This window comes from Ammospiza caudacuta, chromosome 3 (genome assembly GCF_027887145.1).
Source record: "Ammospiza caudacuta isolate bAmmCau1 chromosome 3, bAmmCau1.pri, whole genome shotgun sequence".
Taxonomy (NCBI): Eukaryota; Metazoa; Chordata; class Aves; order Passeriformes; family Passerellidae; genus Ammospiza; species Ammospiza caudacuta.
Window position 1 is genome coordinate 82592250 of NC_080595.1, and position 19801 is coordinate 82612050.

A 19801-nucleotide genomic window follows, 5' to 3' on the forward strand; every position below is an offset into this window, starting at 1 on the left:
AACCACACAGTAACAAGGAAAAAGATTTTGAAAGCAGCACTGTGATTTTGGTACCTAAATCCTCCTCTGTAACAATGATGAAGACCCTGTTCTGCCAATTCATCAAATTTGGCTTCAGGGCTTCTACAGGAACACAGGAGTTCCAGGAGCAAAATCACCCCATCAGTTTGGTACAAATTCACCTCTAAAGTTTTAAGTTCCTTATTTATTTTTTTGAGAACTTTGTATTTATTAGACTGGAGTTGAGTACCACCTGCCCAAACCACCCTAAATTCAGACAGGAATGGTCTCTCTTAAAACCAGTTCAAAAACTTGAAGTTGATGCAGCCTGTGCCACGTCCTCTGACCAGTTTGGGAGCACAATTGCATTCCCAGCAGGCTCTGACAGGCAGCTGGCAATGCCCAGTGCCCTCTCCCCTCTGCTGTCCCAGCTTCTCATGTTTGCAGTTTGATGTCCCTCTGGTTGCACAGACACAAGTTTTCACAGGCCTGCGATGGAGTCAGGATCATGGGAATGGTCTGGCCTTTCCAAAAGACAAAGATCTCCAACAAGAAAAATAAATATCCATTTTTTTCAGGCTCCTTAGAGTTGATAGGATAGCCCTACAAATAAGAGCAGCAACAAGAGAGGAAGAAGTGACAGAACTCTGGGGGAAAAAAAATATTTTAAAAAATTGTAGATGGCAATTCAACCTGGCCTTACTGAAAATCAGGAGGACCTGATGATCTTAGGTTCCCCTCTAAGACTTTTCCCCCCTCCCTCAGGCGCACACCCTTGATGTCACCTGCTGATGCTGGTGCCCAGAGCTCCAGCCCCAGCTCCACAGCAGGGCCAGCTCTCCCTGCAGGCCACTCCCAGCACAGGCAGCCCAAGCTCAGCCAGAATTCCATACACACTGTGTCACTGGCATTTTGACTTATACAGTGAAGAAAAATACCCTAAAACAAAGCCCCAAACCAGTGGAGTTTTGTTGGTATGCTATGGCAGGATTCCCTCATGGCTTCACATGTAAGATGTGCAAGGAAGTGACTGAGTCATCGTCCCTGGAGGTATTAAAAATACACATAGATGTGGCACTTGGGGATATGTTTTAGTGGTAGACCTGGCAGTGCTGGGTTAATGGTTGGATTCAGTATCCTAGAGGTATTTTCCAATTTAAATAACACTATGATTCTAAATTCAAAGCTTCCTGCAAGGTTGAATTTCATAACCACACCCTTGCGGCAGGAGTATCTGGTAGGGCTGAGCTCTCAGTGCATTCTTGCTCTAATGGGAGCACATCAGAGCAGCTCTTCCACCCTACTCCTGCTGGGACATTGCAACTTTGAGACCACTGACCACCACCCCTCTGTGAAATTTAACTGAAACTAGCTTTTCTGTGCATGTACAGGGCTCCTTCTTTCCAAGCAGAATGACAGATGCTCTGGCACAGACTGCAACTCTCAGCTTCATTTCCATAGGAGGTCAGCCTAAAATCTTGTAGCCACAGATACTGCAGTGGACAGCTGGGCAGGCAGGATCAGCCCAAGCAGCTCCCCCCCATCTTCTCATAAATTGAATAAATTACATCCAGGAGGGCCCTGAGGCTTCTCAGTCCTGGGCCAAACCACAGCACTGCATACAGGCACAGCAATCCCCGAGGATCATGATCCAGACCAAAAGAAGCCTCCTCTAAAGTGACATCAATGGCCACAAGTGAGTCAGCTGAGGGATGTGCCCAAGGGCTGCACACAAGCCTTGGGGACCCAGGGAAGCTCAGAGCCCAACGGGGACCCAGACCAGTCCCAGCTGCACACGAGGAGCAATGACTCCCATGGCTGGCAGATGAAGAGTAGCTTGACAGAACACAATGCCATGCCCTGGCTTGGCACTGCTCAGACAGACACAAGCCTCAGCTTCACTGTTTTACTGGGCACAATCCAGCAAATCCATTTACTCCCCAGCTAATGTTCATTTTATCACCCTCTAATTTTATGAGAACTTCCTAACACAGATAGCTCCTGCACTGTGTACACAGAAGGCTTCAGTGCTGACCTTTAAGGCTAATGGCTCTGTCTGCATTTGAGATATTTGGATTTGTGCACTCAAAGCCAGATCCTGGGCTGACCAGCAATATTGGTGAACACTCCCAGCAGGCAAAGCAGCATTCCAGTCATAGGTGTGCAGGGAGTCTGTGTGGGCATGGGGCAAAGGAGCTGTCCTGCCCTGGGATCAGGATGCTTCTAAGTTCAGTACAGGAAGGTGCTGCTGCTAGCTTTTGGGCAGCAGTAGCATCTTTTCGGCTACAGAGGCAAAATCTGAAAGCAAAAGGACCAAAGGATCTAGACTGGCTCAGTGCTCACCACCAGTTTTACTTTCTTCCTTGTAACACCCAGGCAAGATGTTGAAGCAAAGTGTCCAAGGCAGTGCTTTCTGTAAAGTTCATGGTTCAGTGATGCAAAGTCTTCTTGGGATAAGGTACCACAGCCCTGAGGTGGCTGCCACTGCCACCATCAGCCTCTGTCCAGTGGCAGTCCATCCCATGCCCTGACCCCTTGTGTTCTCATACCCAGTGGAGTCTACAAGCCCTGTGTGCACTCACTGTCAAACACAGGAAAGTGGTGCTCCAGGGAACTTTCAGCATAGAAAGAGCACACCAGAGAGGAAAACAACATTAAATGACTGTGCTGTCCATAGCCAGCCTGGCTCCTGAGCATGGTACCCACCATGAAGTTATGATTAGGAGTTAAGTTTATCTGTTCATGCACCTTGCAGAATAGCACATTCTTGCAAAAGCCAGTGTAATTGATTTCATCACACTTTTATCATCTTACTAGTAAGACATACGAGTACTCATATCCTCTGCTGGACCAGCATAACCTTGGGCATTAGGTTACTACATAGCTGAAGGCAAATGGGAACTTTCATTACCTGAAAGGAGACTAACACTTATTTTAAAGTCCCAAAAGGCAAGCAGAATTTCGGCATCATAATTGTGTTTTTCATCAAACCTTCATGCAGATGGAAATCTTCATATAGTATAAAGCTGTGTTAGAGACCCACACAGAAGAGGAAGCACTTTATATCTGCACAGAAATACTTAGAAGCAACAAAGACCTGGTCAAAGGAAAAGAGAACAAATTAAAAAATGGACATTTCCTCTCACATCTGACTACAACACCTGGATGCCAAAAGCAATTTTCAAGTAATTTCATGGAAACATTTATTGTCTCCAGTAAAGTATTTGCAGACAGTGAAACCTGGAATGGCTAATAGGCACTTATCCATGATCTGCATCTAAGGAGTTGCCTATTATTAGTTAATGAGCAGACAGCAATTCAGAGTTCTAATTTTAGCACCAACACATGCCAGGAACTGGAAACAAAAGGAAGCAAAGAGAAACAGGCCAGGGCTGAATAAAAAAGGATGTTCTGGTGCCTTTCCATCAGTTGTAGAAACCATCCCACCTGCCACATCTCTGACACCAGAGAGTTTCGTCTCCAGTCAGCAGCAATCACACCATGGTGTGGAACAGAAACACAGGCATGGCACTGACCCCAGAGATGAGCCAGTCTGCATCTCCCTCCCTCCTCAAGGCAAGCTCAGGTCTCCTCTACAGGTCCTGATCCACCTCTAAAGCTGTGCAAAAGAAATGCTGCTACTAGAGGTTCCCAAGGGCTAGGGCCATGTCTTGGAATATCTCTTCCTCTTCTAAACCAGGACATCTTTCAAAGACTTCACTGTCAGGCTGGAGAGACCCAACAACACCATCCTAGTGAGGTGTATGTGACTGCTGTGAAGAAGCAGTGGATTGGTGCTTGGTGCTGCAAGGACTCCACACCCAGCAGGGAACAAGGATACAGCAGTGTCAGTCATGGTCAGCCTCTACAAATACCTAAGAGAGGTTTAAACACTGAATTATAACAGCACAGTCCTGGCTCTGCAGAGAGTCTGGCAGATTTACCCATCTTTGGCTTCACAGCTCCTCATCAAACATGGCCAGGCCCTTAACTGGCTGTCCAGAGCAAACAAAAGCTGAACATGGCACTGTGACATTGCCACTTTTCACTTAGCAGGCAGGCAATTATTCTCATGTTTAATTGTATCTGATGAGTGACACTCACAGGCCCCATGCTGTTTAAAATGTGACATATTTTATTTATCATAGCAGCTTCTACAGTTCTACAAATGGATGACACACAGTCCATTATCATTTTGGAAGCATTATTATTCACACAAACATGTCCCAGAACCTTAGAAATTTTTTTAATTCTTTTTTTTTTCTACATTCCTTTTAAATTCAGAATGCAAATTCCCTATCTTGCCAATGAGATTTCCTCCTCCTCACCAACCCGAAATAAATTAGAGAACAAGCTGCTATCTCTAAAAGCTTTATAAATAAAACATACAGCACACACACACATAAAGGCTACAATTTCAGAGTACTTTTGTATCCTGGATGGATTTAGAGATGTCATTGCAAATGCACAGATGCTGCCAGTCACGGGCGCTTAACAAGCGCTCTGAGGTTTGACATCCCATCAGACTGCAGCCCTTTGTGGCAGCTGGGGCCTCCCAGGGCACACAGAAACAAGACAATTGCTTCTATCAAAGAGAGAAAATAATGGCAACCACACCGGCAAATACATCAAGGGACAGAACTGAAATTACTCTTTCCTGGCTCAACTAAATAAAAAATTATGACAGTTCAAAAGAAAGTTAAAAGTTTTCTGGAAGTGGCTAAATCACACTATTCCAAGCTGTCAGTGGAAACATTTGCTTTTTTTCTTTACCTCAAAAAGAAACCATTTTTTGAAAAAAAAGTTTAAAAACTGACTCAATTTGAATTTTGATTTTTCTACTTTTTTTCCAACCAAAACAGACGCAACGTGAGGCGAGAACAAGAAAAGAAAGTAGTTCCAGAGCTAAGAAATCCTGTTTACTCGATGAGATTGTGCTGGTTTTTAACTCAATTAACACAAAGCTGCTGTTTAGGCATGGCCCATCTGTCGGTGATGCCCATAGGGGATGGCTCCCCGGCAGGGACAGAGGCTGCACCACAGCCTGAACACCCGCTCCAAGCTCTCCCTGCCTTCCAGCCCTCCAGCTCCCAGACTAAACAGGCAGCAAAGGTGGGAAAAGGGAAAAACAGAAAAACTGGAGCAGGAAAATAATACTACATTCCAAACTGAATAGCCTGAAACTTTTTAACCCGTGTTTGGAAAAATGAGATGTCATCTATCAAAGCTGTCCTCCTGTGCCACCAGCACCCACTGTGGGCCAGGAGACGGTTCAGGCACTGCCTGAGCTCACAGGGACTGGCCGCAGGATCTCTGTGTGATCCCAGCACAGAGCAGGCAGGGAAGGATCACCGGCTCTTTAGGGCTTAAGAGGCTCCCAAGGGATCAAACAGATGGATTCAACAGCCGAGATGGGCTCTGCAGACAAGTGCCTGTCACAAATGCTGTTTTCCTGAGCCAGAGCACAAGTGCAGTTAGCTTCAAGTGCCACGGTGGCCACTAAAAAGCTGAGACAAAAAAGAGTCATGCTGGAAGTTTTAAAAGGTGAAATGCATTTTAAACGTTTTTGAGGTCTGGCTCGTTTGCTCTGCTTCTACAGAAAGCTGTTAGACTTCCACCTGAGCAGGTAACACAGCTCTAATGCACAAACTCCACTCTCAGCACGGGGCACACATGGAAGCCTCGCACGCCTCTGCCCAGCCGAGGTGATGCTGACCCCACAGCTGCTTGCCCAGCTGGGATGGGCTGGGAGACTGCTTGGGGAGCTCCAGCCCTGACCAACCCCCTGCAAAGGGAAGCATCTGCCCTCATTGGCATATCCCATGAAACAGGATACACACAAACTTCATACCATCTTTTTCTGCCCTGAAATGGGGAATTTCATCACCCATGCAGGTGTCTTTGTTTTTGGAAAATGCTGAGCTCCTGGCCTCAGTAAAGGCCCACAGTAAAGAGACCTAAGGAACAGCTTCCTCACGGCCATTAGACTCACTAACCTCCATTTTCACTGCATTTCCCCTGTTCTTGGATGAGGAAGAAGAGTAAAGGGCACCAAGCTGACCTTCAGCACCCCCATGCAGTATTTCCACGCCTTCTCCCAGCCCGTCTTTCTCAGTTCCTTTGCAAGCAGACAGCCCAAACCTGCTTTGACAAACCTGACACCACAGGGGCTCATCACACCCTATGTCTACTCTGCTTCTGGGCAATGGGGGCCACTTTTTCCCAGCTGTCACTTACTGCTGCTCAGTAACCAGGACACAGCTGGCTCTTGGGCAACGACAGGCAGGCAGCTACAGCAACACAGCTCAGAGCCAGAGTCTGAGGGAAGGTGGCAATAGGCAAGGAACAAAGGAGAAAATCAAGCTGCCATCTTAAGAGAGTGATTTCAGTGATTCATAGGAGGCATTTTAGTCAATTCACTGGTTAATGACTTAGCAGCACTGGCACAAGGTCAAATCACAAATGGTAAGAGCATTTCTCCAAAGCAATCACTTATTTCTCTATTTCCAGCTCTCCATTTCAACTTGAAGAGCAGCACTAAAAAGGAGAGAGAAATCAGCTTTCCATCTAAAAAAGACTTGTGAGAAACCACAAGTGCCAAGCATATTTCCTCTCCACCCTTGTCTCTTTTCATACCAGCCCAGTTCCTTAATCTGCTACAGCTGCCACTTCTCCAGTGGTGAAAAATATTTGTAATATACATTGCTGAATGCAACAGAAATACTGAAGAGCAACTGGAGATCAGTTAAACAGCTTTATCCCTAAGCAGCAACACGTTGAAATGCAGGAAAGACAAGTGATAACCAGCAATGGATTGATGCAATGCACCAGGTTCAGTAAAATCTACCTGTAAAAAGAAATCCTTCTGAAGTACAGCTGATGTTGCATCCTATTTGCATGTGATCTTCATGTAATTGGTGGTAACAAGATGACAGATAAAGGCAACAGAAAAACATGGTATTAATTATGCAAACTCCTTGGTTCTAAGTCCTAAGCACATCAACATATCCACATCGTAAGAGATCAGGAGTATTCCAAGTAAAAGCTTGTCAGCCCAGAGGGCAGGAGACAGCTGAAGCAGCACTCTGGGATCAGTGCCTCTGGTCCCCTGACCATGCTGCCCCAGAGGGATCATCTTTCACTTCAAAACCATCTTTAGCCATCCCTCTCCCTTCAGACATGGTTTATTAAAATACATGCTAGAGGAAGGCTGACATGGAATAAGACAGGGAGAAAGCATGGAGGAGCCCAGATATTCTTAGCTCTGACAGGTCTGTGGGGACATCTCTAGGTGGGGCTCTGAAACAGGCAAAACAGCAGATGGTGGTGGCAGCAGATAAGAGCCTTCCCCTCATCACTGCCCCTCCAGATTTGACTGAGGCATTTAGTGAGCATCCATTCCAGCCATCCTGGATGCTATTTCTACATGCCCTCCCAGCTGTTTCCACCAGACCTGAAGCCCTCAAGTATTTTGTATATGTTGTGGTTTAACACAGCCAGCAGCTCAGCCCCACACGGCCTCTTGCTCACCCTCACCAGTGACATGGAGGAGAGAATTGAAAGCATAAACATGAGAGAAACTGAGGGATGAGATACAGGCAGTTTAATAGCAAAAGCCACATGCACAAGCAAAGCAGAACAAGGAATTCATTCACCACTTCCCATGGGCAGGCAGGCAGTTCAGCCATCTCCAGAAAAGCAGGACTTCATCACACATAACACAGACTTCTAACAACAAACACCATCACTCTCAACATCTCTGTTTCCTCCTTCTGCCCCCAGCTCTTTGTGCTGAGCATGAGGCCACACGGTCTGGGATGTCCCTGGGGTCAGTCAGGGTCAGCTGTCCCAGCTGCTTGTCCCCTCCCAGCTCCTTGTGTCCCCCAGCCCACTCACTGATGGGTGGGTGAGGAGCAGAAAAGGCTCTGCGCGAGCCCTGCTCAGCAATAGCAAAAACATCTTGGTGTTATTAACCTTGCCTCCCTACAAACCCAAAACACAGCCCAATATGAGTTATTGTGCAGACAATTGTGTTTTGCTGAGACTAGGGCACTTGCTTTCAAAAACAAACAGGCCAGAAATGTTTCCTTTTTCAAAGCCATCTCAGCTGTTTAAAACCATCCTAATTCACTGATGTTCACTCTATTAGAGGTACCCTAGGATGGGCTGGGACCTGAAAATCTCATTCTTAATGAGATGAGACAACACACTACACCTGAGAATTTTTGACTATGGGTGGGGTTAGTTTCAATCCAGGACAGAATTTCACAGGCTCACAGTCTTACACAACCTTTTTCAGTTTCCAAGAAAACAGTTCTCTTTCATGCTGCCTTTTATTATTATTAACTGGACAAACTTGAGTGATTGGGACATACAACATGACAAGAAAACAAAGATGGTTTGAGATGAGCATTTTTCATTTGTACTGCTCTATTGGATTACACTAAGACTGTTGACCTTATTAAGATTCAGGTTAACAGCCCACTTCAGAAATATCTATGTGTGCACCTGAGTGTTAAACCAAATGCTTGGAAGACATATTAAATCAAATAAAGATTGATAGCTTGCTGCTTCTATCCTACCAATCATCCAAGCACTGCTTACTTCTGCATATACATGAAATAGTGAAAACTGACAAAGATGCTTCTTTGAAAAGAGGCTGCTCTCCCTTCAAAGCACACCTATCTTTACATAGGTACCTTTGTTGCACCTTTTTACTCCTTGCTTGTCCAAATCTAGCACAATGCAATGTGTGTTGAGTATCATCTGCTGCAAACCAAAAGCAAACCTGGGCTTGAATTCAGTCCTTCCTACTTGCAGAGGTTATAACCCTGAGATGAGCCCCACCACTTGCCTAGGAATCAGGTTTGAAAGAAAAGACAATATCTGAGAGGCAGAAGCTCTGAAATACATACCTTTCAAGGACAATCTGGATTTATTTTTGTTAATACACTCAGCCACAGCCCACTCAGATAGTGCACATATGAGTCTCTTCCCACCATTCCACCTGGGATGCAATGAAAAGAGCCCAAAGAACTACACCTCCACCTCTGTTTGCCCCTGGTCAACCAGGAGCAGTGATGGGGAGCAGGATTTACCAAGACACACATGCATTTTACTGCATCAGTAGTCAAAATTCTGCCTAAACCTCATCTCAAAGCTTTCTCCTTAACCCAGACATATCCTGTGTGTAGGCACCACCACCATTCTGGTTCTCATTCCCAACATTCTCAGCAGCAGAAACAGACTCAGGATGATAAAAGTGTTGCCTTATTTCAGGTTGTCCTCCCAGGCCTCCCATGACTAATGACTTCATTTCCTGATTACAGGAGGAAAGATGATATTCCTTGCAGCTGAACCAGACACTGCAAAAATCATTTAAGTGATTCCACCAAGACAGGGAAGCACAGGATCCTAGTCTGTCCCTGGCACATGCTTATATACCTTGTTCTTGAAAACTCTGCTGATGACTGCTTATAACCTTCCCAGATGATTTATCAGTGCATTCTTCCCTTTCTAGTTAAAATGGTCTTTCTTTACCCACTGTAAAAATTAACCCCACCCAAGCTGGGGTGCTCACGGACAACACCACAGCCTGGTGACTGCTGGCTTCAGACACAGCACTTTGCCCTCATTCACTGCATAATTCTTTTGAGTGCTATACTATGGCAGCCTCATTCTCCATCTAGCTCCTACCTAACAGATCCTTTTTTCCATCATATGAAAATCATAACAAATTCTGCTTCCCTTTTTTAAGCTCTTCTTTGCCTGTTCTGCTTCTCTCATGCTGTCTCTTGGACACAGAGTTCTCAGTAAAACTTTTTAAATCCTACATTAACTTCTCCTTGCAAGTCTCCTGTGCCCCAAAGCAGGATTGTTCTGTCAGGGAGCTGCTGGCTGGTGTTGATTCAATACCATTACTCCTGCTTTGCACCTCCTTTTGCTGCACCACCCTGCCCTATCTCATCTTAAAGCAGACATGAGGGTCACAATACAACTGCTGTGCTTAACAAGCCTCCTCCGGGCCCCAGCAATAGTCTGTGCTCACTCCAAGCCTCCAGGACACATGTGGCAATTAGATTTCACCTGTGCCTCTAAATCAAGCTAAATTATTCCATGTTTGCCATGGCTAAAAGCAAATACATGAACAAGACCAGAAGGTAAGAAACAGCAACTTGTTATGCAGCAGTCACTTGAGTCTGAGTCCTTGATCTTGGCCAAAAGAGGTCACAAGCTCTTTCTCCCCTGCAGCACTTCATAAATGGGGTCCAGCTGCCTTGAGGGAACTGCAATTAAAAGTACTCTCCAGAGGAGCAGAGTTCCTCTGACAAAGTATTTCTGTGTTCCTCTATATTAGGTTCTGATCCATGAATAAATGCAGCAGGCTTATCTCTGTTACTCTGTGTTTGCTTTAGTAGCTAGCATGAAGCCTGCATTTATTACCCAAATCCTGTTTCTAAATCTCACTCCCAGATAAAGCAGTAATGCCATGGCTGCTCTGCTCAGATTGCCCCAGAGCTTTTCTTTCTTTCATAAGGAAAAACCCATACCTCTACCCTGCCCTGACAGACCTGCTGCCATTCTGCCATCTGACATTGCTACCAGAAACACCCTGGCTTGTCCCAAGTTGCCATACTTCCTGGGAAATCAACACAAGGGTCACAGTGACATCCAAAGCAGATCCACACAATTCCAGTCTCCATTAATTCAAAGACTGGAAAAGACTGTGGTTATCTCCTCCAAAGTGGCAAAGCTGCATCTGGAGCCTCACTGAGAGACACTGCAGTAGCAGAGAGCAGCCTCCAGTAGGTAGGGGAGGGTCTCACTAAGAGAGCTTCACCTTTGTATATGCTCCAAGTGTTTTAAGTAGAGGCTGATAATCAGAAAAAGCTCAAGACTTTCCCTTTCTGGGAAGCTAGTTGGCCCAGGGAGCAACGCTCTCCCCGTGATGCTCCTACACTTCCTCCCAAACCCCAGAAGAGCAGTGCTGTCCATAAGAGAGATACTATGCTCAAGGAAAGACATAGGAATGTTGTTGAGATGAGGAAAGGAAGCTTAGAAAGCAAAAGATACATTAAAAGAGAGAGCAGCCAGGAGGTTTTCAGGTACAAACTCAAATAGCTTTTAAAGCAATTCAAAATTGTCCTCTCCTGGCTCTAGTGAGATCAGCAGAGAGCAGTTCCCAGCTGCTCACCACATTACTTCATCTTCCTCAGAAAGCAGAACAGTCTGAGGGAAGGTTAAAATCTGCTTCAGACAACAACCACCTGGTGCTATCAAACCAGGGGACCTGGTCAAGCTAGGCAGGAGCACCCAGAGCACCCTGGCAGGAGCACAGGGCTGAGGGAGCAGTGAGCTGTTCACCCATCCACCCTCAGCCACGGGCTGCTGGAGCACCTCTGGAGGGTGAGCACCTCAGAGGGAGCTGTGGCAGGACATCCAGCCCCTGTCCTGGCTGGCCCAGGGACAGCATCTCACCCAGCACTGCACTCAGCTGCTCATTCACCTCCTGTGAAGGTCACCTCCATCAACCCCATCTCACCCAGCACTGCACTCAGCTGCTCAGTCACCTCCTGTGAATGTCACCTCCACCCAAGCCCATCTCTTACCCTTTTGAAGCTGTCTGCTCCCTCCAATCCTCCAGCATAAGAGCTCGTGTAATCAGCCCCTAAAGCGGGTCCAATAAAGTGATCTGCATCAGCTTTAAAAAAAATTATTCTGTCTTGGTTTAGGGTTTCTTTAACCTCCCTAACCCGGCTCATTTTGACCATCCAAAGCTTCTGGACAATCACACATGACACGAGATGGGACAGCTGGGAACCTCTGGAAGGAGAGCAGGGATGCAAAAGGAGCCTAACAACAACTGGAAGCATGTCAGGCTCCCACAGACCCAAGGTCTCAGAGCCACAGGGATCTCAGATACAGCACTCCAAAGCAGGTGTGTTATGTTGGAAGCTGTTAATTTAACACAGGGGTTTTTTCGGCTTTCAGTGATTTATACAGATTTTAAGCAAGACTGGTTAAAGCAGTCATTTTGCAAGAGCCATCCATGTAGCTGCCTTTAAACACAAGCAACACCAAAGAAGTTCTTTTCCACTATCAGTTTTCTCATCAGTGCTCCTTTGGGCAACACTCCTTATTGAAATAAAACTTAATTTTGACAAAGAGCTTTTGTGAGGGTTTTTAGACCAAATACTTGACTGCTTCTAGAAGCCCAGCTTGGTACCAATTAAAAAACAGGGCAGTGTGACCTAGAGAATTCAAGAAAATGTCATCACCTACTGTGAGCTCCTGGGCAGCAGCTCTGTTTGCTAAAATTAGAGGAGAAAGAATCTTTGGTTTTAAACATGCCAGATTATCATCTTTTAAGTAAATGCTCCAGTGTTTCAACCTAGTTCATACAGGAAAACCTAACAATTTTTGTGTAGGTTGCTCTGACAAAACCTGGCATGTGCTGGATTTTCTAAGTGAGGTATTTTGTTGAGTAAGTGATGGAAACAATTTTTAAGAGGTCAAACCCTAGGACCTGTGAGCTGAAAACTTTACTGAAATCAGGTCCCACTCTATATGGATAGAAACTTGCAGTCTGCATTCTCACAGTAGCTGCTACCTGTTTTGTGCCAAGAACACAACAGGCATTGTCCAAGACAAGAAAAGACAGTTTCTGCCCTAGAAACACCTAAAAACCAACAGACAATGTGAACTGGAGGCCTTTGGGGTGCTCTTCTTTGCACAAATACTACAGTTCATTAAAAATAAACTGAAGTATTTGAAAGGGAGAGGAAATCAAAGTTTTGATGACTTGATGGTGAACATGGTGTGATGCTGGGTTGACAGTTGGACTTGATCTTAAAGGTCTTTTTCAAACTTAAGGATTCTGTTATTTTGTGATCTCTTGGATAGTTTATATCAGCCCAGATTAAATCTTCAAACCAGGAATCATTGTACAGCAAATCCCTGCAGGCTATGAAAGCATCCAGCTTCTCCTCCCAAGATCCTGTGATCCTGCAAGAGAGCTACCAGCTGCCTTCATCAGTGTGCCCACGAACATTGCACATCACATCTCACATGCAATATTCTTTAGATTTTAATGGAGAAGTAGTTCTTCTCTAGGATCATCTAGAAACCATATGCAAAGAGCAGAACTGCCTCAGAATCTAGATTATGTAATTTATTTTCACCATTATTTTTATCCCTGTTGAATCCAGACAGACTTTTCAGTGAAAGATATAAAATCCTGGAGTACATTTATTCAAGTAACAATCCCCCCAACTTTTGAGTCTTTCTCTCACAGTCCAAAGTCTCCTGCAAAGGGCATCATTCTCTAGCACAGCTTTTGTGTCCGTGGACAGCTACACAAAAAGACATGGGGACCATTTAGAGGTCTCATCCTACCAAGTGACTGACTGTGGTGCTGTAAGCAAAATTCAATGAGGAGAGCCTGCAAGATCAGCCTCTGTGCTTGTTAGCATCCAGCACAGGGCAGCTGCTGTGGCTGCCTATTGACTGAGCAATCGACAGACAATCACTGCATCCAGCCACAGAAACATCTGAGGAGTGCAGTGCAGGAATGAGGGAGGCATCCAAAGAAAATCAGCTGAAAGGCCTTGATCTACAAGACAATTATAAGTTTCCAAGTTTGCCAACTAAACTTCAGCATTACCCTTATAAGAAATCTTTTGTACATGACATTTTGCTTGCCTGCCTCTAACAATAAACAACTTAAACATTAATTTTGCTGCTCCCACAGCTGTAAACTCTGCAGATCAGGATCTGTCTTCTATGCTTGTATCTAGGAGGTCCTGAATCAAACCATCTACACTGAAATGTCATGGTGAGGCCTCAGAAGTATCCCACACAAGTTACCAAAAAACCTCATGTCTTATGCATATCCCTGGTTCTTTGCTCCCCAGATCATCAGTTCTCTCCCCAAAATGTTCTCACTTTGCAGGAGATGGGCCTAATAATCAAAGGCTCTTCCAGAGGAGGATTTACAGGAGGTTTCTAAGAAAGGTGAATGACCTGAAGGTATGTCCTTTGCTGTCTTCCCACTGTTTGCACACATTTAAACTGAATTGTATTTTTAGACAGATTGGAGTTGGGTCATTTCCTTCCAAGTACTTAGGAGCTGTGACAACTCCTGAATGACTTATCTTCATAAAAGTCTCAGGAGAGCCTGGGAACGGACCTAACCCAGAAAGGAACTCTGTGCTCAGTGAAACAGCAGAGTTCAGGACAAGACTTTCAATTATTTCCCCTCTAAGCTCCAACAAACTTTCCCCTGGCTGGGTTCACACCAGTTCAGTGACCAGGCATGTCCAGGCCTGATAAAGGCAAGAATATTCAGCACAGAGGTTTAACACACACAGTCCTTACATCAACATCCCACCTATTCCACAGATGCTTTTATCAAAGTCACCAAGATCTGACACAGCTCAAATGCACAAGTGTGCTGCAAATCTTGGTGCCACATTGCCAGATAACTCCAAAACAAATAATTATTGAAATGGTCCCAAACAAGTTTGTGACTGTTGAGAAAGGACTAATGGGTTACATTGAGAGGGTAAAAACTTCCTTAGTTTCATTGCACACAGGAGCCAGCAAATTAAGACTTGAGCTATTATAAAAATTTGCATAATGTCAGAAGCATTTGGTACCCTGAGGATGATGTACTCAGCAGAGTCTGACAGTCAGCACTAATGATGGCAGTGATTTGCAGTGGGACCAGAGCCTGGACACAGCAGAGGCACCACCACCAAGACAGACTTGGCCACTTTGGAGTCCTGCATTTTAAGCAGCAAATGGAAAGTTTCCTTGCCACTTGCAAAAGATAATCAGAGCAGGAGAAGCAATCAGACTAAACAGGCGCTGTCCAACCACTGCAACTAAATACATTATAGCTTCACTTTGGATTGACACTGCATGGATACTTTATTTAGAAAACAAAAAGGTTTATCTGTTTTCAGAGTCTTTCAGCTTCCAAATAGTTAAGCAATTGCCATTGTTTTCATTTCTACAAGGAAAAACTGAGAAATTATTCCCAATCACAGAGGGACTAGATAAGTAATCACACATACACAAATCACAAATCCATGACCACAGGAGAGTTTATCCCCCTCTAACTTCTGACCTGCCAACAAAACCAAATAAAAATCATCTGCTCACACTTGTCTACAGATAATGGAGTTATTTACTAACTAATCTTCTCCATGAACAATACTTCAAGCATTCGTTCCTCTCCATCTGCTTTGCTGTTTTATCCAGTGTGATAAACATAGGAGGTTGTTTCCTCAATTTTTTGTTCATTTCCTTCTTATAATTAACCACACTAGCTTTTTACAGCAGCATGAGAAACACCTCATTCCCTGTTAAATTGTCAATAGATTAAACAACAACAATTTGTTATATCCTGCTGGATTTACACCATCTCTAAGAACGATGATCTGGATAAACACATTTCTGTCATATCCTCTGTTACAGCTTAGCTTTTGGGCAGGGATCAAAGATATAAGATGAAAATATACAGATGAAAATATACTTCCACCTTCCATCTATCCATAAAAAAAAGAACAGAAAGAATACCATCAGCAAACACAAAGTACTTCTCTGCAAGTTGATAGTTGATAAAACAATCTGCAGAGAGTCCCTGACCTTAACTGAGCAACCTCTGAACTGATGCATGATCCCAAGGTCTGCCATTTGACCAGAGCACAACCACTACCCCATCACAACCACAGCCAGAATTAGATTGGAACCCAGAGACAAGAAACTAGACTTTATTGATCTTCTTACCTGGAATTCAACAGCACTGTGGGGAGACCAGAAACCTGGATTTGTGGGCTGAGTTTCAACTTCTCCTATCTGGTGACTTCCAGGCAGTGTCTCTTTCAGAAAGCAAACGAGCTACTTTTAACTTGGTGTCTGGCTTTGCAGCTTCCTTTAGAAAGCTTCACATGAGTGATAAACTTGTAAATATAAAATGAAATTTGAATCATTACTGTTCCAATTACTGAAATAACCTGCATTTGCTAGAATTTTATTCTTTTACTTGTGCTCATTAATAGTATCTAAATGTCAAGCAAAAAGCATCTTTGTGTCTGTGCATTCATCCTACTGTCCAAATTTATTCACCCAGCAAAGGTCAGGAAATTGCTGAATTACAAATGCAATTGTTTAGAGCAACTTTGTGCAACTTAGTGAAAGCTGCACTCAATTTGTTCAACCCAGCATCCTGAAGTTCCCATGGAAAATTTATTGTGCCAGATATATTAAGTGCAAATTGCATTATAAATTCATTTATAATTAAAACTGCCATTTCTGTGCCTCCTGCCATACCCCACTTTCTGCTTCAGCAGACACATCACTCCAGCCCTTGCTGTTTCTGTTTTAATCTGTGTAACAGTTAAATCTCTCCATACTCCTGGGAAATTATGTGCTCAAGAAACTGAGGCAGGAGTCAAGCAGTATTTCATGGAATGGTCTGGATTGGAAAGGACCTTAAAGATCTTCTAGTCCCAGTCCCCCTGCTGTGGGCAGGGACACCTTTCCCTAGACTGGGTTGCTCAGAACCCCATCCAGCCTGGTCTAGAGCACTTCCAGGAATGGGGCCTCCAATACTTCTTTGGGCAACCTGTGCTTCACCATCTGCACAATAAAGAATTTCTTCCCTCCTAATATCTAATCTAACTCTGAAATGATGGAAGCAGGAGCAGAGAAGCTGCCACCTCTCCATTGCCTTTTTCTTTCCCCCTCCCAAGACTGAGCTAAGCACAATGGCCTCAAAAACAAACGTGGCCAGCCTGGACTGCTGCTCCATAGCTCTGCTTGACTCATTCCAGTGCTGACATAGGAGTCACCAGTGATTTGATCTCCTTCACTAAATGCCTGCAGACACTGAGGGAGGAGCCACCAAGGACACCCAGCTCCTTGCACTGATCAGTGCCCATCTCTTCACGTGCCTCTACCACTGCCCACTCCTGCAGGACATGCATACTTGCCTTAGTCCTGCCCCAGGACAGAGAGGCCCCAGCCAGCACAATTTCATCTCTGAACCCGTCCCAGCATCTTGCTGGCACTGGAACCACAGCCCCTGGCCTGAGCAGAGGACAGCAGGCGTGCAGCCCGTACCCTTCCCTGCTCCCCAGGGTTAGGAGGCAAACAGCTCCTGCTGGGCTGTGGCAACCCAAACCGGGGCATCAGCACACAGCAGTCATTCCATCAAACCCAGACAGCACCTGCCAAGGGAGAAGAGCAGGGAAGTGTGGCATGTGCTTGAAAGGACTGCATCACTGGGGGACACCTCTGGTGCTGAGTTCAGCTCCACAGTGGTACAGGCATTTCTTACCACAGAAAATCACACACACACACACAGGAGTCTGTCACAGACATCTTTTGTGAAAAATCCTTTCTTTAGGATTTTTCCCCTTTCTGAGAAGCTGTGGCCTCAGCAACAAAATGTAAACAATGGTTATCTGCTGCTGTGGAATGCAACAGGTGGATCCGTGATTGGTCTCGGGTAGATGTTTGGATTTACTGATCACTCACAGCAGAGCTGTTCTTGCTTTCTGCCTGGACATAGAACTTTGTTATTCTTTCCTTTTCTATTCTTAGCTTAGCTAGTTTCTGAGAATTTTTCCTTCTATTCCTATTAGCATAGTAATAATGTAATATGTATCATAAAATAATAAATCAAGCCTTCTGAATGTGAGGTCAACATTCTCATCTCTCTCTTCACCCTGAAAAACCCTTGCAAGCCCTGTAACAGGAGTCCACAAAGCCAGTTCTTCTCCCTCTGATGTGATACACAGCACAAGGTTAACCCACCCACCCACCCAGAGCATCCCTTCACTTATCTCTGCCACCAGAGCAGTACCACAGGACAGTGCTGGTTCCAGCATCACTTCCTCTCTGTGGTAGCACCTCACATGGGATCTTGCTGGGTCAGGACTCAGGTATAAGCTTTCCTTGTGAATTTCCAGCTTAAAGCAAGGTGATGGTATCCTTGGTTAAAAGGGCACTAGAAGTACAACTTAATTATCCAGCATTACAACACAGCTCTTCTGAGAGGCTGCAGAAGGAAATTGGCACTGTTCTGATGGAATATTCCATGTGGCTAACAACAATTTCATGCAGCCTCAGAGAGGACAGTCAGTTAGGTAAATCTGTTGAAAGGTAAGAGTGACATGCAGTGTTATTCTTTCCTTACATGTAGTACAGCTATATATTTTCAGGCTATATAGCTTATGTTTTTAGATGAGAAGAAAGCAAAATAAGAAAAAAACATCAAGCTGAAAATAAATTGGATGCAGTTCAGAAGGACAGTGGAAAAATACAGGATGACAAAGAGATGGTAAAGCAGCAACTTAATAAAAAAGGATCAGGGCATCACCGCTAATCACAAGCAAGCAGTGCCCCACAAGCACTATGTGCATCCACACCAGGCAGAATCAACAAACACCCTGCAACACCTGGGAGGGCTGGAGGCAAAGTATCACCCAGGAATCAACAGCTCTAGGATCTCAACAGGAAACCTAAATGCAGCCTTGGACATGTGTTTCAGAAGGGACACTCAGGGGACCAACAGGTGTCATCAGTGACCAGATATGCTTGGCCTTAAAGGAAAGGTTGGACTAACTGGTGGTGAGGCAGATAAGGAGGGAAAAGGGTGAGGAGAGACTTGATAATTCTCTTTAAAGACATGAAAAGTAGATACCAAGCAGAGAAGATTAATTGTCAGGATAACCAAAAGGTTTAAATCAGGAGACTTAGAGTAGGCAAGAGGAAGGATTTTTAACAGTGAGGATAGTGAAGATCCAGAGCAGGTTACCTGGGGGTAAGGCATAAAGCCTTTGTTTGGTGCATATAAGTAAGTAATTCAGGCAGAATTCACCCTGTCTTGGGACAAGGGATGGCCTCTAACTTCTGCAGGTAAACAAACCCATGTCTTTTGAATCACTCTCTCCTTTAGGATCTCTAAAGACAGCAGCTCTCATTGTGCTCCAAGATGCACTCAGCATCACTTGAGGATGGGATTTACCCTGCAGACAGGAACTGAGAGGGACATCAAGGGACCTGGAAGAGATGGTCCTTTTGTCTGCTGGGCTGCGGTTGGTGGAAGAGCCACTGGCTGGCTCCTCACCACCGGCAGTGAGCAAACCAACCTGACCTCACAAACACACTCACTCATTTATTAATTGGGAAAATAAATCACATGAAAAAGGACATGAGCAGAAAGCAGCCTGCTGCACCAGAGGGGAAGCTCAGCTTGGCTAAGAGCCTGCACAGCAGCACATGGGGCTTTGAGCTGTGGAGGGCACAGAGGGTGAGCAGCAGGCAGTCTCCATGGGAGGCCACAGAAAATTGTGCTATGCTTGGTCCACAAACTCTTTTTCCTCATTGGACACACAAAAAAAAATTAAATATCTAACAGCTCCTGTCAATATTAATTCTCCCCCAAGTGGCTTGCTATTCACAGCAGGATAACTAAAGCAATGCTCATTACTTTAATTAGTGAAGGAGACAAAAAAATACAACCAGAGCTTGCAAAACAGCCACTTTTACTTTATTTGAAATGCCTACCACGAGCCCATACTTCTGCCCATAAAATTTCTAAGTACTCTTCTGCATGTGCTGTCTACAGAGCACAATTTCTTTCTGCTGAGGAGAGTTGCACCACAGCAGAAAATGCACTTCTAAAATTTCTCAGGACAGATATATCCAGAAAGATATTTTATAACTGGTACTATGAATCCCAATGCTGCACCAAAGCAAGTGATACAGATGCAATATCTCCAAAGAGACC